The 17,358-nt window shown below is 36.4% G+C and overlaps 1 protein-coding gene across 6 annotated transcripts in view; it reads right to left on the bottom strand.

Annotated features, from left to right (window-relative positions):
- Nucleotides 1-17,358, bottom strand: part of O-fut2 (O-fucosyltransferase 2) — a 188,420-nt gene that overhangs the window by 97,543 nt on the left and 73,519 nt on the right. The gene's annotated exons all lie outside the window — the stretch shown is intronic.

Below are 17,358 nucleotides of genomic sequence, written 5' to 3'. Positions count from 1 at the left end.
TATTGTGAGATGGACAGCAGGCACTGGTATGTTGATAAACGGGGCTAAAAGTCAGGTTGTGAGTTTCACAAATAGGAAAAGTCCTCTCTGTTTTAATTACTGCGTTGATGGGGTGAAAGTTCCTTTTGGGGATCATTGTAAGTATCTAGGTGTTAATATAAGGAAAGATCTTCACTGGGGTAATCACATAAATGGGATTGTAAATAAAGGGTACCGATCTCTGCACATGGTTATGAGGGTATTTAGGGGTTGTAGTAAGGATGTAAAGGAGAGTGCATATAAGTCTGTGGTAAGACCCCAACTAGAGTATGGTTCCAGTGTATGGGACCCTCACCAGGATTACCTGATTCAAGAACTGGAAAAAATCCAAAGAAAAGCAGCTCGATTTATTCTGGGTGATTTCTGACAAAAGAGTAGCGTTACAAAAATGTTGCAATGTTTGGGTTGGGAAGAATTGAGAGAAAGAAGAAGAGCTGCTCGACTAAGTGGTATGTAAACTGTATATAGGATAATATCTTTTGTTTATTTCCACCTATTCAATACATTACAAGAAGTTGACATTTACTTTAAAACATTATTCAGATGAGACATGTTTCGCCTCTCACTGTGAGGCATCTTCAGTCATTATCAAAAACCTTATTATTTTACCAGGCATCTGGTTAAAGATATTCAAAAATATGTTTGATGATTATAAGAGAGGTAAGATTTACGTTAGTTATAAACATGTTCATGAAGTAACTAAAAATCAAATATATTGATAAAAACATATGTAGTTCTTTGTTGAATAGGACTTGTTTGATTCTACTATAGTAAGAGAAGGTGGCTTGAAGCCGTAGTCGTTAATAGATGTCTAATAGATAGTGGAAGGCATAAAATATCAGTTCTATGAGAATATACATTACATTCAAATGATACTAAAAACTAGTGGATTCAAAGGTAGTACATATAAAATGTTCAATGAAATAACTATAGATCTAATAAAATGATAAACACATATGTAGTTCTTTGTTAATTAGGACGTCGTAAGATTGTACGGCTTAAAGCCGTAGTCATTAATAGATGTCTAATACGTAGTGGAAGGCATATGAAATCAGTTCAATGAGAATATATAATACAAACAATTGATACATAAAAACTGGTAGATTCATAAGAGGTACATTTAAAAATGAAGGCGTCATGTGACTATAAAAGACAGTTGATGGCTTAAAGCCGTAGTCAAAGTTTGAAATGTAGGTCAAATAACTGCTAAATATATGGTAAAAAGATATAAGTCAAAATATACAGCTTAGTATAAAAAAATATGAAGGAAAAACATTCCAATTGCTTGACAAAAGTTACTTGACGTTGGCATGCGTATGTCCGTGATATTTATTAGTCAACATTTCGTAGGTTATTTTAGATTTATTCGGCAAGATTGCGTTGACAAGAAGTTCACCAGATGTTTATAGTTGGCCTAATTTGTAAAAAGAAAGTAGCCGAATAAATCTAAAATAACCTACGAAATGTTGACCAATAAATATCACGGACATACGCATGCCAACGTCAAGTAACTTTTGTCAAGCAATTGGAATGTTTTTCCTTCATATTTTTTTATACTAAGCTGTATATTTTGACTTATATCTTTTTACCATATATTTAGCAGTTATTTGACCTACATTTCAAACTTTGACTACGGCTTTAAGCCATCAACTGTCTTTTATAGTCACATGACGCCTTCATTTTTAAATGTACCTCTTATGAATCTACCAGTTTTTATGTATCAATTGTTTGTATTATATATTCTCATTGAACTGATTTCATATGCCTTCCACTATGTATTAGACATCTATTAATGACTACGGCTTTAAGCCGTACAATCTTACGACGTCCTAATTAACAAAGAACTACATATGTGTTTATCATTTTATTAGATCTATAGTTATTTCATTGAACATTTTATATGTACTACCTTTGAATCCACTAGTTTTTAGTATCATTTGAATGTAATGTATATTCTCATAGAACTGATATTTTATGCCTTCCACTATCTATTAGACATCTATTAACGACTACGGCTTCAAGCCACCTTCTCTTACTATAGTAGAATCAAACAAGTCCTATTCAACAAAGAACTACATATGTTTTTATCAATATATTTGATTTTTAGTTACTTCATGAACATGTTTATAACTAACGTAAATCTTACCTCTCTTATAATCATCAAACATATTTTTGAATATCTTTAACCAGATGCCTGGTAAAATAATAAGGTTTTTGATAATGACTGAAGATGCCTCACAGTGAGAGGCGAGACATGTCTCATCTGAATAATGTTTTAAAGTAAATGTCAACTTCTTGTAATGTATTGAATAGGTGGAAATAAACAAAAGATATTATCCTATATACAGTTTATGAAACTTTCAATACGGACGAAAAATGATTTTCATCACTTGTAATAAGTGGTATGTTCCGAGCTGTCAGCGGAGAGATGGCGTGGAATGACATTAGGAGACGAATAGGTTTGAATGGCGTCTATAGAAGTAGGAAAGATCACAATATGAAGATAAATTTGGAATTCAAGAGGACAAACTGGGGCAAATATTCATTTATAGGAAGGGGAGTTAGGGATTGGAATAACTTACCAAGGGAGATGTTCAATAAATTTCCAATTTCTTTGAAATCATTTCGGAAAAGGCTAGGAAAGCAACAGATAGGGAATCTACCACCTGGGCGACTGCCCTAAATGCAGATCAGTACTGATTGATTGATTGATTGATTGATTGATTGCCTTACTATTGTGCAATTCTTGTGTAATCATTTCGATGTTAAGAAATTAATGGTAATGACGTTGTAGGATAAAATTATAGGCCCTAATTATAATGATAATACACCTAAGTAGTATTGTAGTGTACCTATTTTATTAGTTAGTAGTCTGGCTCCATGGCTGAATGATTAGCATGCTGGCCTTTGGTTCAAAGGGGGCCGGGTTCTATTCCCGGTCGGGTCGGGGATTTTAACTTTCATTAATTCCTATGGCTCGGGGGTTGGGTATTTGTGATGTTTTCAGCATTAGATTTCATCTGAGATAGGGCCCCATCCTCACAGACGCGCAGGTCGCCTATATGGCGTCTAATCAAAAGACCTGCACCAGGCCTCTCCGGAGGCCAGACGTTGTTGTTGTTGTTGTTGTTATTATTTAATATATACATTTTTTAAGCAGACCTGACCAACAGCTGGAAACTACAGATGATGACGACGACTTACTTTCTCATGTGATTCTTTTCTTTGATTTAATTCACATAATACCAGGTGTATACATAAGTTTTTGCTGGTTTTTGTGGTAAAGAAAACACGTAATTTTCAAGGGAAATTCATTTTTTTGGTTTATCCAAAATATTGGCCATCGGTTTCTACACACTTCACCAATCTTTCAGGTAAGTTATGAATACCATGCCAGAAAAACTGCTTGTCTTTTGCGGCAAACCATTCGTCGAGCATTTTCTGAATTCCTTGAAATTTCGGAAGTGCTGCTCTGCAAGCGCGTGCCCCATTGATGCGAAGAGGCGATAGTCAGATGGCGCCAGGTTGGGGAAGTACGGCGGGTGCAGAAGGATGTCCATCACGCGATTTCAAGCTGTCGTTCACTGGTTTTGCTGTGTGAGACGGAGCATTGTCGTGTAACAAATCACTTTGCCATGTCTTCTGGCCCATTCCGGTCGTCTTTTGATCAATGCGTGATATAAATTAATCATTTGTTGGCAATAGTGTTGTGCATTAATGGTTTTGCCAGGCTTCAAGAGTTCATAATAAACAATACCCCTCTGGTCCTACCAGACACAAAGCATGGTCTTCTTGCCGAAGCGATTTGGCCTTGGTGTTGAAGGACCGGCTTCGCCAGGTGACAGCCACAACTTTCTCCGCGTCAGGTTTTCAAACTAAATACATTTTTTGTCGCCCATCACAATTCGGTACAGAAATTATTTTCTTTTGTAGCGATAATAAATGAAATGTCGTATGGCTTTTAGTGCCGGGATATCCCAGGATGGGTTCGGCTCGCCAGGTGCAGGTCTTTCTATTTGACTCCCTTAGGTGACCTGCGCGTCGTGATGAGGATGAAATGATGATGAATGTAACACATACACCCAGCCCCCGTGCCGTTGAAATTAACCAATTAAGGTTAAAATCCCCGACCCGGCCAGGAATCGAACCCGGGACCCTCTGAACCGAAGGCCAGTACGCTGACCGTTCAGCCAACGAGTCGGACTTTTGTAGCGATGAAGCAATACTTCACAAGTGACTTTGCGATTTTCCATTTGCTGTTCATTCAAATCGTCTGGGGCCCAGTTACCGAGTTTACATATCCAAGTCTATGCTCCACAGGTAGATAGATAGATAGATATATATGGTTTATTTTATCTGGCAAAATCAGTGAAACCAGTGAAATACATAAATACATAAATAACATAAAAAATACATAAAATACTGAATAAATAAAAAAAGAGACAAACAAATTACTGTGGCACTATGCTATCCTGCTGTACATAAAAATATATATTATAATACACAATATAAATTAACATTTTGCTTCCTACGAAGAAATTAACATACAACGTACAACGAATTACAATAAAAATTATAATAATAATTGTACCGGGAGGTACACCCCAACACCACGCATTTAAATCTAGTGCCTAAAAGAGCTCCTCTACTGGTAAAACAGTGAAATTGAAACTAGACCAACTTATAAATTTACTCAGATGATGTCACCACTAAAATCTGATATAATTTTGTTATTGTGAAGTTTCCTGAACTGTGTTAATTTCTACTTGTTTTGTTTTCCATTCATCAAGAAGTTTGAACATTCTTCCATAGATGTCACTACAAAAAACTATGATTATGCACCCTGGTGCGAAGTGAAAGAACTTTTGATTTAACCCTTTCAGTCCAGGTGTACAGTATACTGTACATCAAATTCATTAGCTTATAGCACCAAGAATTATTAGTGAATAGAGGAGTTCTCTATCTTGCTAGAGACTTCTATGCTTTGTCTTTGTTTCTCAATTGGTTGAAGTGACATCTACTAACACATTGGTGAATTATGAAGATAAACAACAAACATGGCAGACAAGCATGCTGATAGTGGAGGTAAGTGGGAAAATTTTATTCTTTATTTTTAACATTTTATTCTGTTTAGGGTAAAGTTCTGTTTGGGGGTTAAAGATAAAGGTTTGAATAGAATATGCATACTAATTATAGTTAGTCTTTCATATCCCTTGACTCATAACATCCATGTATATTAGCATGTACAGTATACTGTACATGGGGTCTCAAGTGTTGCCAATAGTGTGACTGAGTTCATTATATTTCACAAAGTTTTATTTATATACCTGGTAGTTTCTAGTAATATAGAAGAAGATTAAGTATTGTATACTCTAGATTGTCTCTTAGAAATGTAAAAAGAAACTTTGTTTTTGTTCTCTGAGTTCCCTAAAATATATTTTTGTTGAAATTCAGGCACATTAAGGATGAAAATGAACCCAAGCAACGTTGATATGATTTTGAAGTTGTTGGAGAATGGAGATGTGTCTGATGTGGAGGAACTAGCCAGTGATGATGAGGATGAACCACAAACCAGCCACAAATACAGCGCATTGGTACGTTATCACATTCAATATTATTACACATTATGAAACTCCAGTACTCTTATGGCAAACTGAGTTGCCCAAATTTTTAGCTAATAATTATTAAAATATAGCTTTATTTTGCGATATGTTTCAGGAGCTGATGTTGAGATGATATCTGTAAGCAGCCCAACCGAGGCAAGTGGCAATGGATATACTATTGGTACTTCTGGAGATGCTGAACTTTCTGTTGAAGATATTTTCCTGACACAGAGGCCTGATATTCTGCTCCCATAACAATGTGCAAACCAAATAACACTTTAATTACTTTCCTCAGGTTTGATTGTCTTGTATGTCACGTCTTTCTGAAGTGCATAAGTATTTGTTTTCTCTGAGTGATGGAGTACAGCCAAATGCTAGAAATGCTCGGTTGGCACAGAAGGAGATAATGGATTTGTTAGATTTCAGGCTTAGGGTAGCTGAAGCTTTTGTGAAGGTTGATAACCAATTCAAGGGTATCAAAAGAGGAAGGCTATCTACAAGCCCTGTAAGATCACCTTCAACTAATAAAAAACAAACAACTGAGACGAGACCACAGAGGGAAGTGCGGACGGATAGTGTTGATCACTTACCAGAGCATGATGGCAATAAAGAACCTACTCGATGCAAGAAGATTAATTGCACCCAGTGATCACACATTATGGAGTACATCTTTGTATAAATAGGAACAGAAACCGCTTTGCAGCATTTCATAAGCAATGAAATGAATGTGAATTGTTATGAAGCATTTCTTTGTCGGTAACATGTGAACAAAATATAAATATTTGTAAATAATTATCTGTAAACAATGAAAATATCTCAAAAATAGATAATTTCAGTTCTATAGGAATGTATGGCTTACCATTTAGTACAGTAGAAACATTGTATACCTCCAAATCCTGTCCTAAGAAGGTTGCCATCCCAAGGTAAAAGTTTAGGATTCAGCAACACTTGATACCAAATGTACAGTATGCTGTACATGATATATTTTTGTAACGGGAGGTCTCTCATCAACCAAATTTTGTAAGTACACCCCCAGTATGACCTAAAATCAAAATCCATTCAGAAATAATTTTTCTTTCTAAACAGAAAAAATCAGGACTGAAGGGGTTAAAGAAGTTTTGTATTCATAAGTTTTTTTTTACTAATTGACGTTCATTTATTTTTGGGTTGGCAACATTTATCCTTTCTTTCCGCCACTTTTGAATCTAGCCAATCTCTAATTTCTGTAAGTAATTTTCTACCAATCACAGTCTTCTTCTTCTTCTTCTTCTTCTTCCTCCTCTTCTTCTTCTTCTTCTTCTTCTTCTTCTTCTTCTTCGATTTTCTGTGTAACTTTTAAATTCACCAATAAAAGTGAGAGGGTGTGGCTAGTTTAATCTTGAATGGTCTCGAACTTTCCCCGAGGGTTTATAAACTGCGCATTTTCACGTCTCTTGGCCAACTGATCGTCATCTTACTGTGTGCGTGTCCTAAATTTTTTTGGAGCTCAGTCTTCGACTCCATTCAAGTTATATTCGGGCTGTTTATTTAACCTGTTCTTTTTCACTAAGGCCCTGTAGGTTAGGTACTAGATACCTCTGTGTAATTGATTTCTAATTGTAAATAGTGCTTTGTAAGGCCAGAGATGATTAGAGTTTCATGCTATGTTGCCCTGAGTAGGCTTGGAAAACTGAGAGCACGTTACCTCTTTTTCAAGTGTTGTAAAAGTGCCCCTGGGAGGCTTGATATTGCAATTTTGGGAGCAAGTGCTCCAGGTATTAGGGGATTTCTGCCCTTTTATAAATTTGTGCTCTTTTGTAAATTTGAGCTAGGAGTTCAAGAATGGTAAAACGAGGGGCTTGAAGCCCCAAATTTTTAAAAGGTCACTAAATTTTGGATTTCTTGTCTTGTTTAAAATTTGTCATTGTACCTGACGTTTCATTGTTATGAAAATTTGCTAAGGCTGAATTTAAGGAAATATAACCTTCAGTTTAAGTTTTAAATTCTATTCTTGACATTGTAGTTAGACCCATTCATCCCAGCACCTTCTTTCACTTCTGCGGTCCACAATAAACCCCAGAATAATAATAATAATAATAATAATAATAATAATAATAATAATAATAATAATAATAATAATAATAATAATAATAATAGTTACGTTTTTTTGTGGATTTGCAGAGGTGAAAGAAGGTGCGGGTTGGAATAGGTCTCAACTACAGAAGCACGAAAGATGAATTAAAATTTTAACAAGGTTATATTTTCAAAACTTAACAATGGTAGCATAGAATTTTGAGTATACAACAAATAACAAGTTAAATCAGGTACACAATTTAGAGAATATTTAACCGGTTCCCACTAGGGGAAATGACAAAGGCAATCAGGTATACAGCCGCTGTACCAAAAACCAGTTAAGTGATTTTTACATATATTGGGCTACGGCCCGAATTCATTAACTCTTGAGCTCTCAGCTCACAATCACAAAAGCTACAGGGCAGAAAACCCCTAAGTACAAGGAGCACTTGCTCCTAATTACAATGTTAAAGAAAAGAGCAGAACCGCTCTCAATATTACAAGCCTATCAAAGGCTACAACCTTCACTTCAGACTGCCCTCAAGGCACACCAAGAAACAGGGGTATTTGATACCCAACCTACAGAGCCTTTACATGAGGAAAACAAAACATCAGGTTAAGTTACTGGCCCATAATGCAAAATAGAATGGAGGCGATAACTTGCACTCCTACACCAAGTTTTTGTCAAGAAACCTATGTGGCGCTAGGCCGATGATACAGGGGCTAATTCCAAACTATGGAGGTGACTAGTCGGCAAATAAGTTTAAGACTTTATGAAGGAAAAGAAAAACGGTTACGAAAACATAGTCACCTCAAATTCAAAATGAAGGGGAGTTCGAGAGGGTGAAGCACTCACTATCCCCGTTTTACAGATTTGTAATTTGTAGATAGACAGAAAAGAATTTACATTTTAAAAGGGTAGGTTACATACTAAAGGTTTCGAACCCTCCCCGAGAGTTAAACTGCTGAGCTAGCAAGAAATGAAGATGTTAACAGGCCATTACCTTGTAGATGAACTGCTGCTTGGAGAAAGAGGCGCTTCCCGCCCCCTGCTACATATCCATACACTAAGAAAGATGTTACAGAAGTGGCCCCGAGACCAGAAAATCAGCAGTTTATATACCCTCCTGGAACATTCGAGACCTTTCAGAAATGAAAAGACACACCCCTTCAACTTTATTAGTAAACTAGGAATTACACATGGAAACCTGAGGAAGAAAGCTATGATTGGAGGAAAATTAATTACAGAAATTACTGATTGGTTAAATTCAAAACTGGCGGAAAGAGAAGGGTTATACTGCCAACCCAAAAAATGAATGAAAGAAATTTAACAAAGAACAAACTTATGAATACCAAATTTCTTCAAAAAACAGTTCCTTCACTTCACACTAGGGTGCATAATTATAGTTCTTAGGCAGTGACATCTAGAAGAGGACGTCCACACTTCCTGCTAGATAGTAAACAAAAACACGTCGGAATAGACACAGTTCAGAAAATTTCAAAATTACACCATTTACCATAGTGACATCTTTTAAGAAATAGTAGAATTAGTTCACTTTTCAAGGTTCCAACTTCTCCTGTAGAGGAGTTTAAATTGGCGCAATATTTGAACTAGCAGCGTGGAGGTGTACCGCCCGGTACAATAATAATAATAATAATAATAATAATAATAATAATAATAATAATAATAATAATAATAATAATAATAATAATAATATTTTCCTTCAGGCTAGCAACCCGTCGGAAGGACATTTGATTGCTTTCAAGTCTTGCAAAAAGTAAAATGCAAGACCGTAACAGGTCACATGGCCCAATACTTGGAAGGAAGATGATGATGATGATGATAATAATAATATAGATAAACCTACTAATATTTACAATTAATTTGTCCAATTCCAGAAATATATCACATTGACGAGTGTTACAGTTTTTGTGTGTTTACTGTGGGTGAAAAACATTACAGAATGGGAATTCGGGATACCTAAGGATAACTATGCAGGAAAACCACAGCTGCGTACTCGCTAACACTATTTGAGAAGAAGAAGAAGACTGTCACACTACGAGCTTGTTTCATAAAGATATTTTGAGCACATACTTTTAAATCTTCCGTGGTTTGATATCCCTCTGACCTCCTGCAGGAGGCTGACCACAACAGTGAAGGAATTGTTGTAGGTTGAGGATTTATGCTTAGGAATAGAGAGTAATGTCGAGCTCAGCGCTCTAGTGTTTTTATCATGGTGTTCAGAAAGGCTATGAAATCGTTCATACAGGTAAGATGGGGATTGTAAGGTAAGGATTCAGTGCAATGAGGACAGGGTATGGAGCTTGGGTATGGTCTTCAAGGCGTAGCCATCTGAGGTCGATGTAAGACTCGGTAACATGATCTGAAAATTTCAGATTACATACAAATCTTACACCGACATTCTGTGCACGTTGTAGTTTATCTTGAAGCTCGGTTTTCGTGTCTTTGTAAACTACATCACAATAATCGAATATTGGAAGAACAAGGTTTTCAACTAGTTTCTTCTTTAAACTGAACGGAAAAATAAAATGGTTTAATGTGTGCAACATGGCAAAAACTCGTCTACTCACAGATATTATCTCATCCATCCACGAGAGGTGCTGGTCAATGGTTACTCTGAGATTTTTTACCCTCTTGCAAAAGGGCAAAGCTTGATTTTGAAGTCGTACGCCAGGGATGGACATGCGGTAATTACTGGAAATAAGTCTTGGGTGGGCAATTACTATGGTTTGGGATTTTTTTGGGTTCAGAATAAGTCCATGCTGGGAAGACCATTTACTTATGGCCTCTAGATCCATGTTCATTTGCTCGATTGCTGTCGAAACGTCTGTTGATTTTGCATGGATGTATAATTGTACGTCGTCAGCATAGATGTGACGTTTACAATGTGTCAGCTGTTTAGCTAGGTCATTGATATAGACATAAAATAGTAAAGGAGCAAGGGTTGACCCTTGTGGGACACCTCTTTTCACATATTGCCATGAAGAAAATTTACCTTGATTGACGACACATTGTTGTAAGATAAAATTTTAGATGATACAGCTTACCAAGCAAAATCAAAGGCCCATCATTACATGATACTTAAAATCAAGGTCGCAAAACTGGGCAAGGATATCGATTTTTTTAAGCAATGTAGAACACACAATTTAACTCCGAATTTCCTCAAAAGCAACGTAAAAAAAACATCGGAATAGTCCCCAACATTAGAAGACTCAAATTAAAGTCAACAAAATCTGGCTCAGTAATGAAATGAAGCTTTTATATAAGAAGAAATCATTCTTAAACAATCAACTTTATGAGACCCAACTTGAAGCAGCTTCCTTACTTAACGGCGCTCAATGGAACTTGTTTCAGAACCAAGTTAATAACAGATTATTTGAGATCTTATCTATAAAACAGCTTACCCTCGAGAGGAAACTTAATACTCTCAAAAATAACTTGGCTTTTAACCACAACATCACAAGAATATCCAAAAAATCCTTGACCCCTCACAACCTCATTGATCAATTCCATCCCCCGGTAGTTAACTTATCAAAAACACAACTAAATGATGAGGAAAACACAATCCTTGAAAAAGGTCCAAAACATAACTGGCCCAGTTTCAATAAGGTGAATACAGCTTCTAACTTAATCATAGAATCAGAAGTCACCTATTGAGTAAAATTTATACATCCAAAAATAAAACGGCATCTAATAATAATAATAATAATAATAATAATAATAATAATAAAATAATAATAATAATAATTGTACCAGGCGGTACACCTCCGCGCCGCTAATTCAAATACTGCGCCAGTTGAAACTCCTCTACAGGAGAACGCCTGAACTTTAACAAACTGTACTAATTCAAAGATTTCTTGGAAGATGTCACTACCGTAAATTTTGAAGTGTTCTGAACTGTGTCTATTTCGATTTGTTTGCTCCATATCAAGAAATTTGAACATTCTCTAACAGATGTCTCTACCAAAACTAATATCGCACTCTGGTGTAAAGGAATGTACCTTCCTGAAGAAATTTTGTATTCATAAGTTTTGTCTTAACTAAATTTTGTTCTGTCAGTTGTTGGTTGGCAATATAATCCTTTCTTTCCGCCTGTTTTGAATGTAGCTAATCAGGAATTTCTGTAATTAATTTTCCACCAATAAGGTGTTTCTTCTTCGTCTTGTGTATTAATTTTTGCTGTTATCCAATAAATTTTGTGGGCGGGTTGTAATCATTCATGACACGTCTCGAATTTTCCACGAAGGTATATAAACTGCTGATTTTCTGGTCTCCTCGCCACTTCAGTAACATCTCTCCTAGTGTGATTATGTAGCGGGGGTGGGAAGCGCCTCTTTCTTCGGGCAGCAGTTCATCCATAAGGTAATGGCCGTTTAATAACTTCATTTCACGCTAGCTCAGCAGTTTAACCCTCGGGGTAGGTTCGAAAACTTTTCTCATGTAACCTATCGTTAAAATGTAATAGACACTTGGTAAAACATTGACTCTTTAACTATAAATTGGGATAGAGAGTGCTAAACCCTCTCGAGCTCCCACTCCTATTGTTTTGAGGTGACTGTTTTCACAACCGTTTCTTCCTTTCTTAATGTAATAATGTCTTCTTATACAAGTCACCTCTTTAGTATGGGATTAGCCCTTGTGTATGCGGCCTAGTGCCAAATAGGTTTTAAAAATGTATTAGGAGTGCAAGTTACGCCTCCCTTCTACTCAGAATTTTGGGCCATGTAATTGACCTGTTTCTTTACTGAATAGGCCTCAGTAGGTTGGGTATTATTACCCCTGTTCTTGTGTGCCCGGAGGGCAGATTGAAGTTGGAGTTTGGTGTGGCCTTTGAATAGGCTTGAACTTTGAGAGCAGGTTCGCTCTTTCTTAAAAGTGGATTTTCTGTGTGCCTCGAGGAGGCTTTACTGGGTAATTGGGAGCAAGTGCTCTGTGGCATGATTGGGGTTTTCTGCCCCTTGGTTGAACTCTGTACATAGGTAAAGTTGGGCTCATTGCTCAAGGATTGTGAGTCTGGGGCTCGAAGCCCAAATCCAGTAACAAACTGTAATTGTACCTTCTTAATTTGTTGATATGCTACTGGGTGCCTGTTGTACTTGTTATTTCTTGATCTTGAAAAGAAAATATAACCTTTGTTAAATTTTAAATTAACTTTAATTTCGTAGTTGAGACCTATTCCACCCAGCACCTTCTTTCACCTCTGCTGTTCCACAGATACCTCGGAATAACAACAACAACAACAACAACAACAACAACAACAACAACAACAACAATAATAATAATAATAATAATAATAATAATAATAATAATAATAATAATAATAATACAAATTCTTTCGTTGAATGGGAACAAGTCCTTAAGCTTAAAAAGAAAATCAAGGATAACAGCCTCATCATCACTAAAGTGGACAAAGGGAACACGACCGTCAGTATGGACAAAGACAAATACATAAATAAAACAAAAGATTTTTTAATAGCAGTTCATTTTCCATAGTGAAGAAAGACCCTACCCAACAAATCCAACGTCACTTAAAACAAACCCTCAAGAACTCCTCGTTTCTCTTCACTGATCAGGAAAAAGCAAAACTTTACAACATGAATCCAGGTCTGCCCACTGCCAAAGCATTCCCTAAGATCCACAAGGTCGGCACCCCCATCCGCCCAATTATTAACTATAGACCTAGCCCACTTTATAAACTTTCTCAGTTAATACAGAAATTCCTAAAAAACAACTACAGATTTTTGTCAAACAAATCTGTAAAAAACACTATAGAGTTGATCAAGAAATTAGATAACTCTGAAATACAACCCCATTATTCCATCCACTCATTTGACATTACTAATATGTATCCAAGTATCAATACCAAAACATTAATTCCCATCATTGAAAGAAATCTAAATACACACAGTTCCCTAAGCAAACTTGAGGTACAAGACTTTATGAATGTCCTGAAATTAGTAATCAATAATAACTACTTCACCTTCGACAGTATCATATACCAATAGGATGGACTGGCAATGGATCGCCGGCTTCGGAGATCTTAGCGGAAATATATCTAGACTCCTTAGAACATACAATAATCAACAACGATGACACATTTTCTAATATTCTATTTTGGTCTAGATATGTCAATGACACTTTGGTAATACTATATGATAGGATTACTAGTGCTAACACCACTCTTGACAACCTCAATAAAATAGATCCAGATATTAAATTCACCCTTGAATCGGAATCCAACAAACAAATTAACTTTCTAGACCTTACAATAAACAGGCTCCCATTTTCTCTAACATACAGTATTTATAGAAAACCCACACAAACTGCAATAACTATAAGACAGGACTAAAAAAAAAAAAAAAAAACACACACACACGCACGTTACTTATAACAGCATGGTCAACCGCACATTTAAAATACCAATGTCGAAAGCAAACTTAAAGAACTAAACACCATCCGTTCCATTGCCAAATTCAATGGATATAACGACTATTTCATAGATAGAATAATAAATAAATTCAAGTACCGACCTAACACAACGCTAGAAAAAGAAAAACACAACCCTACTGCATATTCCACTTTCACCTTTAATGAAAATGTTTACAGTGTCACCAACATCTTTAAGAAGCATAATATCAAGATACCCTTTCGTACCAACAATAGGAATGTTGAAATAATCCACAACTCTTAACACAATAAATGAATATAACACCTTTTTTGAGGTCAGGGTTATACAGGTTTAGTTGCAATAATTGCAATTCCACGTACATAGGACAGACCGGACGAAACTTCAAAATCCGGTACATGGAACACGTTAATGCCATTAGACATAATAGGTTTTCGGCAGTGGGCCAACATATGCATGACGCAAAACATACTTTTACTACAATAGACCAAGACCTGGAGATCCTTAGAACATTAGGAAAAGGCCCTCTCCTGGAAGTCACCGAAAATTGCTTTATACACCTTGATCAGTTTTTTAACCCTAATTTAAACTTAAATGAAATTTCTGAGAAACCCAATATTCTTTACAACTTCCTTATTATAGTTCTTAAACATGTTAAGTTTACGAAAAAGCGTTCGATCTTCCACGCATTACATAACACCCTACCTCACTACACGTTCCCACTACATAGCCCTCCAGACCCACCCCCAACACCTCCCCCGTAGGCGTTTCCTCTCCAAGCCCCTCCCTTGCTGTCCTCCCCTCCCCTAACCACCTTTACTCGGAAACCTGCTTCAGTCGCCAACTCCTCTCCACAGTATAAGCTTACCGACACGCTGCAGCAAGGTGAGTCTCCATCCTTTGATTCTCTATATCCATGCTTCATTTGACTTGCCCTCTACAGAGCTCCAACACAAATCAGCTCTCTGTTTTCTTTAGGTTTTACGTTCCGATTGAACCGAGGAACCTCGGTCCCACACAATACAATAGGACTTACATGTACATTCTAATACCCACAGCACAACTTCAAATTAAAAAGACCATGCCACCAGCAGTGACCGGACTATTCCTCAGTACCGTATTATGAACAAGATTTTAACGCTGTACCATTTCATTGCCCTGATCATTTAGAATCGCGACATTGAAATCGTCATTTGCCGAGAATAGCGGTAAAGTTCTGTAAATCGTGCAGCAGAAAGTTCGAAGTAATGAAATACAGACTAATGGAGTCCATGTGGCCGCTAACATAAGGGAAAATATACAGGCAAACGGAATCCAGGTAACCGTGATATAAGAAAAGTTCACTATAAACCAACAGTATAGTAATGGGAAGGAGCAGTTCACCTGTCGGAACTAGTTCATTTACTCTCGCTCCCAAGAAAGAACTACTTCATGAACTACTTCACCAACTACTTCAAAATGTTTAACTTTCCCGCTAGACTACTCTGCAACCGCTGAAGTAGTTCGTCCGCGAACAAGTTCTTTCCCATTCCCTTCACACTCGTGAAGTTCTACAGTTCGAGAAGTGATTCTCGAGAGACGAGTAAACACTTCACAGTTCGTGGGAGTGAAGTAGTTCACGAGAACTAGTTCGTTCGCGAACTACCCATCACTACAACAGTAGGAACATTGGAAGATCGTAAAAAGGAAGAATATACACAGAAGATTTCAAGAAGCTACTGTATAAAGAAATAGCAGATTTTAGAGAGAAGATACTAACATTATCGGAAGAATTAACAAAAATACGAAGTCCAAATGTTATATTTGTCGTAAAGATATAGGGTCATAGGCAAATTACACTGTAATTCGTGTTGTTAAAACTGCAATAGTTGAATTTACATCATCAAATTCTCCTCATAAGATCCTAAAGAATATAAGAAGGCTTTATAACTATGGAGACCGTGGAATTAATGTTATATTTATCTATGTTTTTCATGCATGTACGTGAGAACGCTGTGATGGCCTGCTAGATGGAGATGGGATTGGCGACAGACGGAAACCGAACCGGCCTTGCCCGACAACACAAGTCCAGCGATCAAGACTCGGAGATGCCGCAGATATAAACCAGAGATGATCGCCACATAAGAGGACGAAATTACAGCAGTCCCAGCCCAAAACACAGGCAGAATAAGATAAGTTTAAAAGCTGTATTTTTCAAAAGTAGATATTTGTGTAGTATCATGTAGTAATTTGTTGGTTGTGTTGATGTAAGGAATGGATCGATGTATCTTCGAGAGATGACTTATAAAGATAGTTTCATCGCGAACGTATTGATAATGCTGTTCAGATGAAGGTGTTTGGTAATCTTCAAAAGCAGATAAGAACTTCCATATGTAGGAAATGTCGCATTCGCCAATGAAGCATTATAATAACATCTTGTCAGTCGATTTTCAAAGAGTTATGCCATAATCAAGCCGATCAAATGTACTTGGAGTAAGTAAAACCAGTAATGCAGATCGAATCGTAGGTTACCTAGATCATCATTAATACCAACTTATTGCCAAACGTGAATAAATATGGGTTATATTTATACATATATATTTTGACAAATCAAGTGCATATTGTCAGAAATAGATGTTGTCGATTCATAATATTGTAATTTCATTGGGATATGGAATTATTCAAATCGAGCGTTACATTGAATAGATCAAATGAAGTTTATGTATGCGGTGATGTAAGGATATGATGGAAATATGAGATAGGGAGTGCGAATAATAAATAATAGATATCCTTGAATATTTGTTTGGGGAATGATAATAAATGGAAGGTCGTTTGAGGAAAGAATCTCACGTATAAGTAATTAATGAGAGTGTATGTAACGTAGTGTAGAATTAAGGTTTTATTTAATGCTTAAAGCGACGTAACCGCGAATAATCTATATGTGACGTATTGGCAAATTGAAGATGGGTTTACAGGATGTTAATGAAGTATGGTCATCGGAAATTAATCTCAATTAACCTACAACTCAGGCTATTATGGCAACCTCAAAGAAAATTTCCACATCCTATTTGATATTTAAGTTGATTTAAGCTGAAACACTAGATTAGTGTCGGCAGGTATGAAATTAGTGTCATCGTAATGTTAGCTAATCACTATTAATGGCTTAGGAACTGTCATCTAAGGTATTCCTTGACTTATTGCAAACATATAATTGAATTTATTAAGCGGTGCGACATATTATAACCTGAATGCAAATG

The sequence above is a fragment of the Anabrus simplex genome, chromosome 5 (assembly GCF_040414725.1).
Source record: "Anabrus simplex isolate iqAnaSimp1 chromosome 5, ASM4041472v1, whole genome shotgun sequence".
Classification (NCBI taxonomy): domain Eukaryota; kingdom Metazoa; phylum Arthropoda; class Insecta; order Orthoptera; family Tettigoniidae; genus Anabrus; species Anabrus simplex.
This window is presented reverse-complemented; position numbering and strand designations above follow the sequence as displayed.